The following is a 14,044-nucleotide window of genomic DNA, read 5'->3' as shown; positions in this document are numbered from 1 at the left end:
GGCAGTAGTAGAAAGGTAGTTCCTGAACAGTGATGTCTAGGAGCTTTACATGGCTCACATTTCAGCTCTTATTTTACAGACATTTCAGGAGGGAGAATAAAGGGTTCTGAAATTCTGAGCCATTTGTACATGGTTGGAAATGTCATTCACCCAGGACAAAAAGCAAACTGATCATCAGTTTCCTCTTCTAAAAGCATCTGTGGTCTTACCAGTTTTTTCCAGAGTTGGGATTTCAGGCCCTGCACACACTAGGCCAATAGTCTGGCACTGAGTTGTGTTCCCAGCCCTCAGAATTTTCTTTGAGTGTGAGCTGAAGAGGACTGATTCTGGGCATGCTGGTGGAAAGCTGCAGGGGACCTACGCCTGCTGTGATTAATTACATATGTAATTAAAATCGCCTATCTCAATCAATGCAGGCAAAACTACATTCTTCTTCAGTTCTCATTCATTTGTACTGCCTTTGGTAAACACTTCCATTCGTGTTCCTCCTCTGCCCTCTAATTTTATAGTTAATTCACGTAAATGACATGAGATCTTTTGGATTGTATTAATAGGGCCCGAGCAGTGAAGAGAAGGGTTTACTCGGGAGACAATGTGAATTCACAGGTAGTTATTGTATTTTCCTAAATAAATCTGCCTTGAGTTCTATTCTTCTGTTTTGCATGCATTTTATACAAAATATTATTATTTCTCCTTTTAGTTTGCCAAAGCTCTATGGAGCCAGACAAATCTATATGTGATTCATGTGTTATTAGAATGTGACTTCTGGGTTTATGGTCCTCAGTTCAAACAGCCCTTCTGCTCTCTCACAGTGAGGCTATCTTAGAGAAATTGTTCAGAAATGGAAAGTGCTCCCTTTTGTCTGATAAAAGAAGATAAAAATACTAATCTATTTTCCTGGGTATTAACAATAAATACATGTCCAATGTAAATTAGATTAAAATAGCCAAGACATGGTCAAACATACAAATATAAGAATATGTTTATGCCTCGTCATGCTATATTGCTTCATTATTTTGGCTATTTTATAGGTTTAAAGCACATGATGAATAAACTGGCCTATAAATTGCAGGCCACATTTGAAATAGATGCTCATGTGAACAAGTTTAACATCTAGCCTTCTTATCTCACTGAAATGTAACCTGGACGAAGGAGGAATTGTTATCTATGTTGTTTATTGCTATATGCATTTCCTAGAAAATTGCTGGGCAGGAGCACATAGTCAAGAAATATGTGTTGAATGGATGGGTAACATGTACTGTAGTTCTGAATTTCCCTGACATATCCCCACTGCACTGATCTTGCTCAAAAGTAGAACGACTCACCCTTAAACCAGCACCAAATAGATTTTTGCCTTCAGCCAACCTTGATCACTGCCATACCATTATTGTTAATGTATATTTCTTATCATATGCTACTTTTTACTTAACTTATTTTTGACAGCATAAAATTTAGTGTCAAATGTCTCCTTGATTTCATCACACATTATTTTCACAGTTAATACCAATCATTTCACAACACTGAGGTCCAGATAAACTCAAAGCATCTATTCTTGTTTCCATATTCTCTCTGGTTTTCTATGTCAGAGTGCTGTTCCTGTTTTCTTGGCAAGGCCATCCCTATTTAAGTAAACATTATGTGATAAGGGAAATGTCCTCTGCTCATGCCATGTGATGTGATAACTCTGGCTGGCTAGTCACTAAATATGAGAAAGGGAGTAGTTTCGGGGAAAGAAACAACGTTTTAATGTTAGCTCATCCTAATTAATATTCAATATTTATAGGGGCTAAGAGTGCCACTTTGATCAACTTTGTAGACTGTTTACCCCATTACTCTTTAAGTACTCATCTTCCATGGTATCTCTCATCAATACCACTTTGGCATGAGTTCAAATCCTTTTGATATCTTTATGCATCTGTGGCCATTTGTGACTGAAAATGGAGCTAAAAGCATTTATCTAAGACACTCATAATGAACACTTCTCAGCTTAATCTCTGATTCCTGTATTTGCTTCAGCCCATACTAGATGATACAGACTTAGGGGGAAGTGACCTTGTCTTCTGTACTTAGTATAGATCATAATACTTTCCATAAAGCTCATCAAGGGATTGATTGAACCACTTGTTGACTAACTGTTGAACTCACTGTAAAGTCATTGTATTAGTTAATGAATAGAATAAAGGAGGCCTTATTTCTAGAACTAGACCTAAACGGTTCTATTTTATCTATAAGAACACAGAGTAACCCCCAAATCATTCATTAATTCCCATTTTGTGATACCCATATAATATTTGTGTAGTGTGTCTGTCAAATCAAAAAGCTAGATCTGGGGAGTAGACAGATATCTCAGAGTTTAAGAGCTTGTGCTGCTCCTACCGAGGAATTGAGTTCAGTTCCTAGCACCCACATTGTACCTCCTTGCAGAGGTGCTGATTTCAGTGCTTAGTACAACCTAACTCACAACCACCTGTATATTACTCTACCTCAGGGAAATCCAACATCCTCTTCTGGCTTCTCTAGGAAGTACACACATGTACATATGCATACACACACACACACACACAAATAAAAGTAACAATAAAGTCTAAAATTTTAGTTATCTGAAAATATTCTACCTTGCAAAATAAATCAACAATTAATCAGACTACACAAAAAGTTGCTAAAGAAATTAAAAATCTTGAAATTTATTTTCTAAAGAATCATATTTTAGAAAGCAAGCAAGAAAAAATTTGGTCATTAAAACTTTTTATCAAAACAGAAGTTATTATTAGTTACCCCCAGAGTATGTGTCCCCAAAATGCATTTACACAATATATTTATAATTTTTATTTTAAAACTTTTTTAGCATTTAGCCGGACGTTGGTGGCACACGCCTTTAATTAATCCCAGAGGCAGGTGGATCTCTGTGAGTTCAAGACCAGCCTGGTCTACAAGAGCTCTAAAGCTACAGAGAAACCCTGTTGTTTAAAAAAAAAAAAAAATTCTAAAATATTTATCATTCAAGAAAATGGGAAAATTGTCGCAAATCTCATTCATTGCTTCAAGTTTTTCTTCGTGTATTTTTTTCTCTTTTTAATTGATTTTTTTTGAGCTCTACATTTTTCTCTGCTCCCCTCCCTGCCTTTCCCTCTCCTTCAACCCTTTCCCAAGGTCCCTATGCTCCCAATTTACTCAGGAGATCTTGGCTTTTTCTACTACCCATGTAGATTAGATCTATGTATGTCTCTCTTAAGGTCCTCATTGTTGTCTAGTTCTCTGGGATTGTGATTTGTGGGCTGGTTTTCTTTGCTTTGTGGTTAAAAACCACCTATGAGTGAGTACATGTGATAATTGTCTTTCTTGGTCTGGGTTACCTCACTCAAAATGATGTTTTCTAGCTCCATCCATTTGCCTGCAAAATTCAAGATAGTGTTACTTTTATCTGTGGTGTAGTACTCCATTGGGTAAATGTACCACATTTTCCTTATCCATTCTTTGGTCGAAGGGGTTTTAGGTTCTCCCGGGTTCTGAACTTTTCATTCATAAGTAGAAGCTTTTCCCACTGTCCTGTGTGTAGAGATCGTCTGTGGGAGGACACATGTATTTTCACAAAGCATCTTCAGCTTAAGATATAAGGGTAAGATATAGTAAAGAATGAGTAGTTCAGTAGCTAAAATCATTAATTCTCATTCTGTGTCCTAGTCATTGTACAAAGTACAATATAATCTATATATGTGTGTATATATTACATATATATTATATATAACTTGAATTTAAACATATATATACATATAATTTGAATTTAAAACTTAAGACAGTATAATAAAAACAAAGTCATTGCTATTTCTCCCTATAATCTTGTTCCATTCTCTCCAATATTCTCAAGTGACTCTCTTCTGTCTTCAAAATTAAATTTTAAGTCTTTCAGTTCAAGAGAGTAAGACAAAGCATTCAGAAATAGAGCTCCCAGCCCCACCAAGATTCACTCTGCTATTCTTTTAATTATGTTTGCAATCCTACTGAATACACCCAACCATGTGCACACATGCACATACAAACACATGTATGTAAACATGCATGCCCCTATCTTTATGCAATTTTCTTCAACACAGTAGCTTTAACTAAATACAACTAGTGTATTTTTGTTGAGATTTATTTCTAAGGAGCAAATGAAGGAAGTTATTTTTCCTCGACATTGCATATAAAATGAAAATAAATTGATATTTACATCTGTAAAAAGTAATGAGGGTTGACGAGACAGAAGGTTCTGTGCTTAAGAACATTCTTAAACTGAGATTTGGTTCCCAGCACCCTCATAGGAGGGCATGTCTAATTATAAGTCTTCTTCTAGGAGACAAAATGCCCCTCTCCGGCCTCCACCATTCCCAGGCCTGCACATAGTGTGAATTTATACATGTAGGCAAATCATTCACTGACACACAGTAAAAATAAATCTAAAAACAATGAGTAACTCTCAGTGTGTAATGTCTGCGTTACACTGAACTGCTATTGCTCCTCTAGCCCTCGGTTTGTCATACTGAAGTGTATCCTATGCTGGAATATCTTCTTCAGTTTACACAAGAAAGAAAGGCAACTAATGGCTCAGAGCTCATCTAATGGTTAAGAACACTGACTGATCTTCTAAAGGTTGTGAGTTCAATTCCCAACCACCGCATGATGGCTCACGACCATCTGTAATGAGATATGGTGCCCTCTTCTGACCTTGCATACATGTGGACATACCTCTGTAAATATAATTAATAAATCTTCTTTTATTTATTTTTTACATCTAACCCAAGTTTCTCCTTCCACCCATTCTCCTGCCCCCACCCTTACTTTCCCACTTCCTGCCCCTCATTAACTCCTCAGAGTGTGTAAGGTCTCCCTTGAGGAGTCAGCAAAATCTGGCATACCAAGCTGAGGCAGGATCAAGCTCCCAACCCCCACCCCGTATCAAGGCTGATCAAGTTATCACATCATAGAGAATGGGCTCCAGAACGACACCTGGGATAAGTCCTAGTCCCACTGCCAGGGGTCCCCACCCCAACCCCCTGCCAACAGATCAAGGCACCATCTTTTAAAAAAATGTTTCTAGGCCAAGAAACAATCTGACATCTAATGAAGGATGTACCGAGCTGGTTGTCGGAACTCTGTAAGTGCTCTAAAGTTATATAGAAAGTTTGTATTAACTTTTATATTTTTTAAAGAAATAATGTATTAATACAGTAACTGGTTGCTAGATTGTGTGCTTTATACAAACCACAAAGAAGAGGAAAAGCTGTTAGCCCTGACTCCACACTCAGTGATTTAGAATCTTTTTCTGTAAATATGAGCAGAAATTTGCAATATTAATACATTGTGAAAAATTCTGGCTAGCTCATGAACTAGCAACTTAGGACCCACTGATCACAAACAGCTATAGTTAAAATTGGGAAAATATGGAGTCAGTGTTCAGACTCGGGAGTTTTAGCATTACTTTCTCTTTTCCATGACTCAGATATGTCGAGTTTTTTTTCGTCTTGAGCACTACATAGATAAAATTAACCCTTACATACAAATCACCCAAGTGTTCAATATCTTTGTTCACAAACTCTGAATCAAGTATTTCACAGGTAATTGATGTTCTATAAATATTTACTCCGTAAACGAATGAATGAGTGACATGCAAAGAGAAACAAAACCCAAATGATGTTAATGCCATGATTAAATTTAATAATGTGTCTTTTAAAAGACCCTTCTGAAGGACAGATTTTGTATGCAGATAAATTAATGAATAAGCAGTGGAAACATTTGTGGCTGGCATCTGAGATAATGAGGGAATACAGGCTACAAGATGCTGAACATCCGGGATGAAAATCCTCTGTTAAGGCCTCTAGCAAAGAGCTGTTTTCTTCACTTGGTGCAAATGTCCAGTCTTGGCTCCCAACACTAGCTCATGTCTTATCTCCTTCCCATACTGGAGAGAAGCAGCCTGCTGGCACGATGTCACAGTACTATAATTAAATCGCATTTCTCTGATATGATTTGGGATGAAATAGCATTTGGTATCATAGGGTTTTCTCTTTGTTGCAAGTCAATCTCTATAATATATTACTAGCTAAGATAAAGTCAAAGCAAAGGAAGGTCTTTTGCTGATAAAATGATGACCTTTGGCAAGTTAAATAACCCAAGACTCAGGTTCATCATCTCCAAAGTATGGAATACCTTATTTGCTTTCCAGTTTGTTAGAGAGAAGAAAACATATGTTCAACAACAAGTTTGCTCCCTAAATAGCAATGTTTCGTGTCATGAATATATAGAGAAATGTGTTAATGAAATACTATTGGACTAAATAAGTTAAAAATTAATTTTAAATTATAATTTATTAGAACAGACATATGCTACCTGCTTTAGTCCACACTGTAAATCTGAGTGGACTAGACTGTAGTATCGACTTGTATTATTATTCCAGGAAATGGGACTTAGGCAAAACTGGCTTTCTGAAGTGATTTTTGCACACAGAAGGAAAACAGCAGAAGAACTTTAACCTAAACCAAGTCAGAGCATCCAATGCTTTTTGTCTTATTGCACTACAGTCTGGGGAACTGGACATCTGTCTGGAAACAAAATTGAAAATATCATAATGCAATCACTATTACAGTGGGATTCAGGAAAGCAGAGGGATAGGCTGAAAGGCAGAGGAAAAAAGCAAATGCTTGCTTTAGATGGTGACAGCAAAATTGCCACTTGCCTGGGTACAGCAAACTTAGACAGACCTGGGTTCAAAGCTAGCTTCTGCGCTCCCTGTCTGATGTTGATAGGCTCACCTTGCCCCCTCGGTTTTAAATGCAGACGGAAACCGCCAGCACCTACATGATTGACAATTTAAATTAGATGACATTGAAAACGAGGCACACGGTAGAGAATGTATCGTTGTTAGCTTCTGTTTTCATTTCAGTCTTAGTGACTCATTCCCTTCATTTTGTGTGTCGGGAGGTGTTCAATGTTTGAGGTCCAGTTTTGCCTTCACACAGCTTGTGACTTCCGGCAATTTTAACTTTTTCTCGACGTGGGTTCATGAGGGGAAAAGCCACAAGATGGAAAGTATTAATAACGTCTACCCTGATATTAAAATGCCTGTGATGGCAAGAGAATGTGGAAGTATTGTTTTGTTGATCTATTGTTTAACAAATGGCAATGCTTAGAGGTTGTATCTGATCACAGAACACTTTTGCAGTTTTTCCTATTTTCCGTGGCTCTGGAATGTTAAGCTGCTAAAAATTGGTATGGATAAAAATGCCTCGGGCTGCACAGTGACCTCTTGTTCTCCACAAAGACCGGTACAACACATGAATGTTATGTTCTTTGGAGAAAACAATTTCCTTATCAAGCTTGAACAGCATACACAGAAAAAAGAACACAAATCACCGGCAGCAGGAAAAGCTGTTAATTATTTTTGATAATGCATCTAGCTTCTTTATGTTTTCAGAATGAATGCACGTTCTATATAGAAAATTAAGGAACACACATATGCACATATACCCTAGTATAAAACTAGCTGTAGCCAGGCAGTGGTGGCACACGCCTTTAATCCCAGCACTCAGGAGGCAGAAGCAGGCGGATCTCTGTGAGTTCAAGGCCAGCCTGGTCTACAAGAGCTAGTTCCAGAACAGAGTCCAAAACTACAGAGAAATTACATCTCGAAAAAACAAACAAACAACAACAAAACTCAACTCATGCCCCAAATCTTGAGAATGGCTCTTTTATCCTGAGACTTCGCCATCTTTATGAACAAGCTTGAGTTAGAGACTTCAAATAACTTACCTGATCTTCCAAGAGCAAAGCATTTACAGTGCACTTGCCTCTGAGTAAGCTGGAACAGTTTGTAAGTTGCGTTAGTTCCTTTTCGTGTGATAAATACCCTGATAAAAGAAACTTAAGAGAAAGACCACTTATTCAGGCTCGTGTTATGAGCAGACAGACAGCCATAGCGGGCAAGTTAGAGAAGCAGAAGCCTGCGGCTCTTGGTCAATCAACATCCTTTGTAAGGTAGCAGAGACTGATGAACCCTTGAGTTTGGTTCAATTTCTTCTCCTTGTTTAGCCTGGTCCTACAACCCTATGGTATGTTAACCACAGCTTTATGGTGACTCTTCCTACTTCAAAATCTAGACAAGTCCTCAAAGACATGACCAGTGGCTTGCCTCTTTAGTGGTTCTAGATCCCGTTCCTATGTTCATCAGTATAAACCGTAGTCACAGCTGTAGAGAGGAGAACTGAGGGACCAGCTCTGTTCCTCGGCTGTCGCTCACCCTTCTGTCTCTCTGTACTGCACTTTCCCAGAACAGTGCAGTGTATGTATACAAGCAATGTAAGCGTGGTGTCCACTTTTAGCTTGTTAGTGCATATCTAACCGTATGCCCATCTAGAAATTTCTACATGATTTTCAGGGAACAGGCTTATTTATAGGCTCAGCTCTTGGTGTCTAAGTTTGGGGACAGTCCCTAACCTTTCTACGTGTCAGTTTAAATATCTAAAACACAGTTATAAAGTTCTTTGCCTCTTCTGAAATTTATATCCCTGTGAATCAAAAGGAAAAAAAGTAATCTAACCTGTAAGGAAATAATTTTTCCCTTTGCAATCATCTAGATATACGGGACTTTTGAGAACCCTCCTCAAATAGTATTGTTCAATCTCCCAATCTACTTTGGTTCAAGTATCAGTGCAGACAGGCTGGCCATTAGTCTAAGTATCCGTTCCATAAGTGCATTCTGGGAGAAAGTTTTCTAGACAGGATGTGGCAGTTTTTCTCTCAAGTATCTGTCATTAAATCACTACTACCATCTTCCCAAATATTGACATGTCAAATTATTACCTTGGGGTAGATTCAAACCTGATTTTTGAAAGTTATATAATCCTGCTCTCTAAGATACCTGTAATGTTTTCAAAAGGTTATATTTTATTCTGGCAAAACATAAATGGGATATTATTCTCTCACTCATGTTTTGTAATTTCAATATTATTACATATCTAAAGTAAATTATTAGATGTAGTTTACACATACACATTTGGCAAAGATATTAGAGTTTTAAAGTACATTGTTGGCCAAACTATGCCTAAAAGAACAGCTTCAAATGTCCTGGGAACTAATTTAGTGTAAACCGCATAGGAAGCAATGAGCCATATCTTCAGCGCTCCCCTGCCATTCACTTTGTCTCTGCCGTTCTGTCCATAGCACTTCAGGCACACACTGTAATCATACGCTACAGATTTCTGGGCATACTAAGACACTCTCAATATATCCATATATTGAGGATCTACCAATGATTAGGTCTTGCCCAGTACGAAGAGATTCAGCCCTCACAGAACTTAGACTTGGCACATAGTTATAAAATATAGGGTGCTATCAAAGACCACTCACCTGCAGATGTGAAGCTGTTAGCCAAACAAGAGCCAACTGGGGTAAGGAAAGAGGCCTCCTTTCTAACGAGTTGTAACACTTTAGTACATCATAATTTAATTAGACCCTTCTTTATTGGGAAACAAAAGGGGAAGAACGTCTGGAAAAGATTTGCTTGCTCAGTAACCACAAGTAACAACCAGCTTTTACACACCAAATAAGGGAGCTTTGCAGGCACTAAAGTAGAGTGATCACTAAGAGTTACTGTTAAATTAGAAGTAGAAGAAAAATATTTGCGCTGGCTTATAAAATGAATAAAATGTTCCTGGAAAGCTCTGTACGAAATTAACAGCTTCTATTGAAGGAGGAGGAAGCATGGGAAGTGGGGCTAGCAAAGGGAGACAGCTTCTGCTATAATTATCTTTATGCAAATTCTTAATATTTCAATTCTTAAATCATCTTACTTTTTAGGATTAATGTGTGTATTACCATGTCTACCAATATAAAATGCCTGCAAAGGTTTTTCTGTACCTGTTGTTGAAACCTCAGTGTCTACTTATTGTACTTTATTGCTGTGCTTGTTTGTAAGAAGCATTTTAGATTCTGAAAACTGTTTCCATTACGGTTAGGTCACCAAAGTATTGTCTCCAGCCTCCTGCTTTCTATGATGCTATTTGCCCAAACACATTTCCACTGTTATTAAAACATAGCTGTTTTTCTTAAGATTTTATTTCTTTATACATGGTGGTTAAGAACTCCATTGAGATCTCATCAGCCAAAAGACACCTGATATTTTCATCTATAAATTTTATATTACTTCAGGATTCATGTGAGATCTGGAAACCATGTGTAGTTTATGAGTTTGCAGTGTGATTAATAAACACGCTTTTCTAAATATTTAACCACCGATCCATTACCAAGCATTGCCTGTCCTTGGTCCTACCTGATACCCAGGATGCTGGTTCATCTGTGATGGTCATCACCATTGTCACTTATGTGACTAACTTCTATGAGGAGATCTTTTTAGGTGATTCATTCAGTCTTGTTTTTCAGTACCCAGCTGAAGCGCTGGGACACCTTCTAAAGGTGCCTACTTCTCTCTAGATTGCCCTTTCCTGCACAGCACTGTGCACGATGCTGCTATTAGCTGGGTATGCAGAATCATAACTGTGGCTCCGCAGCTCATGGAGTGTACTTGGTTATAACCGAATGTCTTCGCTCAGCACTGGAAACTTGGAGAAGCAGGAATGCATTCCCAGGAATCACTCTACTTTGAAATTCTCTGGGGCCGTTGTGTGGGCACACACTGGTAGGATTTGCTGAAGGAGGCAGAGGCAGGAAGATCATGAGGTCGAGGCAAGCCTAGGGTGGGCCAGTATCTTAAAAGCTATTGACTGAAGGAGTTCCCACAACAACCAGGACTCTATAATATCTAATGGTCAAGTTCATGTCATTGGACCCCTGTATCTGCACTTATTTTTCAAAAATAATCCCAATATGCTATTTTAGAATATCTTTACATGTTCTCCCCGAATTCCTCACCAAAGTTTTCCATGAAAGTCATTGGATTTATATATTAAATTGGAGAAAAAGGAAATGTTTTCCTTAGAGGGCTAGATGATGAGATTTGCAAACGCAGCGAGGGAGTTATTTATTTATCCTTCTAAGACTTTCAATAGCTTTGCATTTTTTTCTTCTTAAAATGATTGCGTACTCTTTATTAGTATAATTCTCAGAAAGACTTGAGAGTATTTTCAGCAGTGTTGGAAACGGTCTCATTTTCTTTTGCACTTTATGGTTGGTTATTGGTACAGACGGACATTCTTGATGGCTTCTGTGGAATGTGGAGCTGGAAATTTTATTTACATTACTAAGTAGTTTCTGTAGTTTATTTCTGCTGATGCTTTTGATGCCCAATGTGCATCCCACTGTCATCTGTTTCTAATTGTACTTTTGACTTTTCCTTTCCAATCCTTGCTGCTTGCTACTCTTTTCTTACTGTGTGGCAGACTGTTCATCTCACGGTGTGAAGTTTCAGACATAGCCTAAACCTCCTGCAAGAAATTTTGCTAGTGTCTTACATCTTCATAGCTAAGTATAGCATTCTTTGTGCATCATTAGTAAACAGTAATTAGCAAATAAAAGGTAGTCAGTGTAAGTCCCTCTCTCTGGCCTCCATCTTTGGAGGCCCCGCCCCTGTGCCCGCCAAGCCTTGGCCCCTCCCCCAGTCTATTTAAACTGCTCCCTGGAGAGTCCCTTATTGGTCTTCCCTCTTTCCCCCCATCCCTGTGGTCCTGCTGGTGACTTCCCTGTTCCTCTCAGGGCCACCTGAGAGCACAGGAATCCCATTAAAACCTGGGTATCCTCTAATTCGGCTTGTTTCTGATTTGGCTTGATTGGGGTTTTTACATCGGCAGAGAGCTGGCATTAGGAAATATTCCTAACAGTCAGTGCTTTTTTTTTGTCTTTTATTTTATTGTTCAAACCTGTCGAATTTTATGTTATTTTTCTAAATCTGTTGAGATTTTGTCATGTTTTATGCAATTCATAACAATGTATTTTATGATTTTTAAACTACTATTGTTGTTAAATATTAACTGTATTTAAACACTATTCTTTGTTTTTTCTTGTTATTTATAAAATCTATTTTTGTTAGCACAAAATGATTGGATTTTATACTTATTTCTGTCAAAAAGAAACAAATGAAAACTAAGAGGGTAGATAGGGTCTGCTGTCACTCAGTCTAGGCTGTGTATTGGTAACACTTTGATAGAGTAGGTAGTTTAATATTTGGATGTGGGTATCCTCTATGTTTAACAATGAGAACCATTGCTAAACTCCCATGATGCTTTATTTCTTCTCCATGCCAACATTCATAAATGGCACTCTTGTACTTTTCTGTTTTCTGCTCTGTTACCATGGGGATATGAACACATTTGATAGTAGAGAAGCTTCTTTAAACCTTTGCTTTGTCAAATTTTAGAACACTACTCATGACTCAAACAGTGTGTGCTTAGTAATGGATTTGGAAAGACAGGAGGAAATAAAGAAGGGGAACGGATATAAGAAGAAAAACAGAAGGAAGGAAGGAACCAGAAAATAATCTAGAGCAAAGAAAATTTTATTTTATTTTGTTTTTAATTCTAATCTTTTTCTTATTCATTTTACATACCGACCACAATTTCCTCTCCCTCCTCTCCTCCTCCTACCTCCACTACCTTCCACTACCCTTCCCATCCACTCCTCCTTTCTCTTCAATCAGATAGGGTAAGGCTTCCCATGGGAATCAACAAAGCATGGCTTTTCAAGAGGGACCAACCAAGCTCCTCCCCCACACATCAAGGATGAACAAGGCATCCCACCATTGAGAATAGGTTCCAAAGAGCCAGCTCATGTCTCAGGAACAGGTCCTGGTTCCACTGCTAGGAGCCCCACAAAACACCAAGCTACACAATTATCACCAGATACAGAGGGCCTAGGCTGGTCCCATGCTGTTGGTCCAAAGTCCGTCAGCTCCCACAAGCTCGAGTCAGCTGTCTCTGCAGGTTTCCCCATCACGATCTTGACCCCCTTCCCTTGCTCATATAGTCCTCCCACCTTCTCTTCAACTGTACTCCAGGAGCTCTGCGCAGTGCTTGGCTGTGCATCTGTGTGTTTGCTTCCATCGGGTACTACATGAAGGCTCTATGATGACAACTAGGCCAGTCACAATCTGTCAATCTTTTTTGCCTGACACTACTGGTAACCTCTTTGCAAGACAGAATATTACATCAACTATTATTTCATATTAGTTTTATATCTAGTATAAATAATTCAAGACATTATAGATCTCTTTTTGAAGTGAACAGATACAGTGCCTGATAATATAGACCTGTATTAAACAATAGTTCTGCTGCTATTTCTTTATGCAGTAAACCTAGACTGGAAGCTCCAATCGACAAATCCCTGCAACCTATGATCCAACCCCCATTTCCAGGCTAGGACTCCAGACTCATGCAGCCAATTTCACCTGCCCAGGGGCTACCTGAGAACCTGTGTCCCTGTCTGCTGGTTAGGTTAGAACCCTAACCCTAACCATCTCCTAGAGACCTAAGACTTATAATACCAACTCCAACTGTGCCTGTGACCTGCATGTGTCCCTGGCAATCTCACTTGCACCCCATTCACAAATACCCACCTTCCTCCACTCTACCTGCCACTGCTTCCTAAAGAGTACTCCTTGACTACTCACAAGTTTCCCCAGGACGGATTGTAACTAGCTTATAACTCTACAAGAGATCTGTCTGCCCCTGGGCCTGGAAACTTCATCTATTTACCTTAAATGCAAGAGTTTTAGAAGCAACAATTGAATTCTTCCATTGAATACTAAGTAGCCTACAATTTACCATCCACTGTCTTGTATAAAATCTCATTGTATATGAAAGGAATAAGAAGCCCTGGGTGTTAAAAAAAAGAGTCACTAATTTCTCTACTAAGAAAAGAGAGAATGACTACCTAACAGTTTATGAAGTTTTAATGATTAGGAACACGTCAATATAAAGCTTCAAGATACACATCACAACTTTATTTCTGTTAGTTTAACTACAAACCTCTCTTAATAGCCACATTTTTGGAATTTAGCCAATATTTTTCAGAAGGGTCTTTTATTTGTGTATTTATTTTCAGCAGACAAATAATTCAAAGTCTG

This window comes from Chionomys nivalis, chromosome 23, assembly GCF_950005125.1.
Source record: "Chionomys nivalis chromosome 23, mChiNiv1.1, whole genome shotgun sequence".
Classification (NCBI taxonomy): domain Eukaryota; kingdom Metazoa; phylum Chordata; class Mammalia; order Rodentia; family Cricetidae; genus Chionomys; species Chionomys nivalis.
This window is presented reverse-complemented; position numbering follows the sequence as displayed.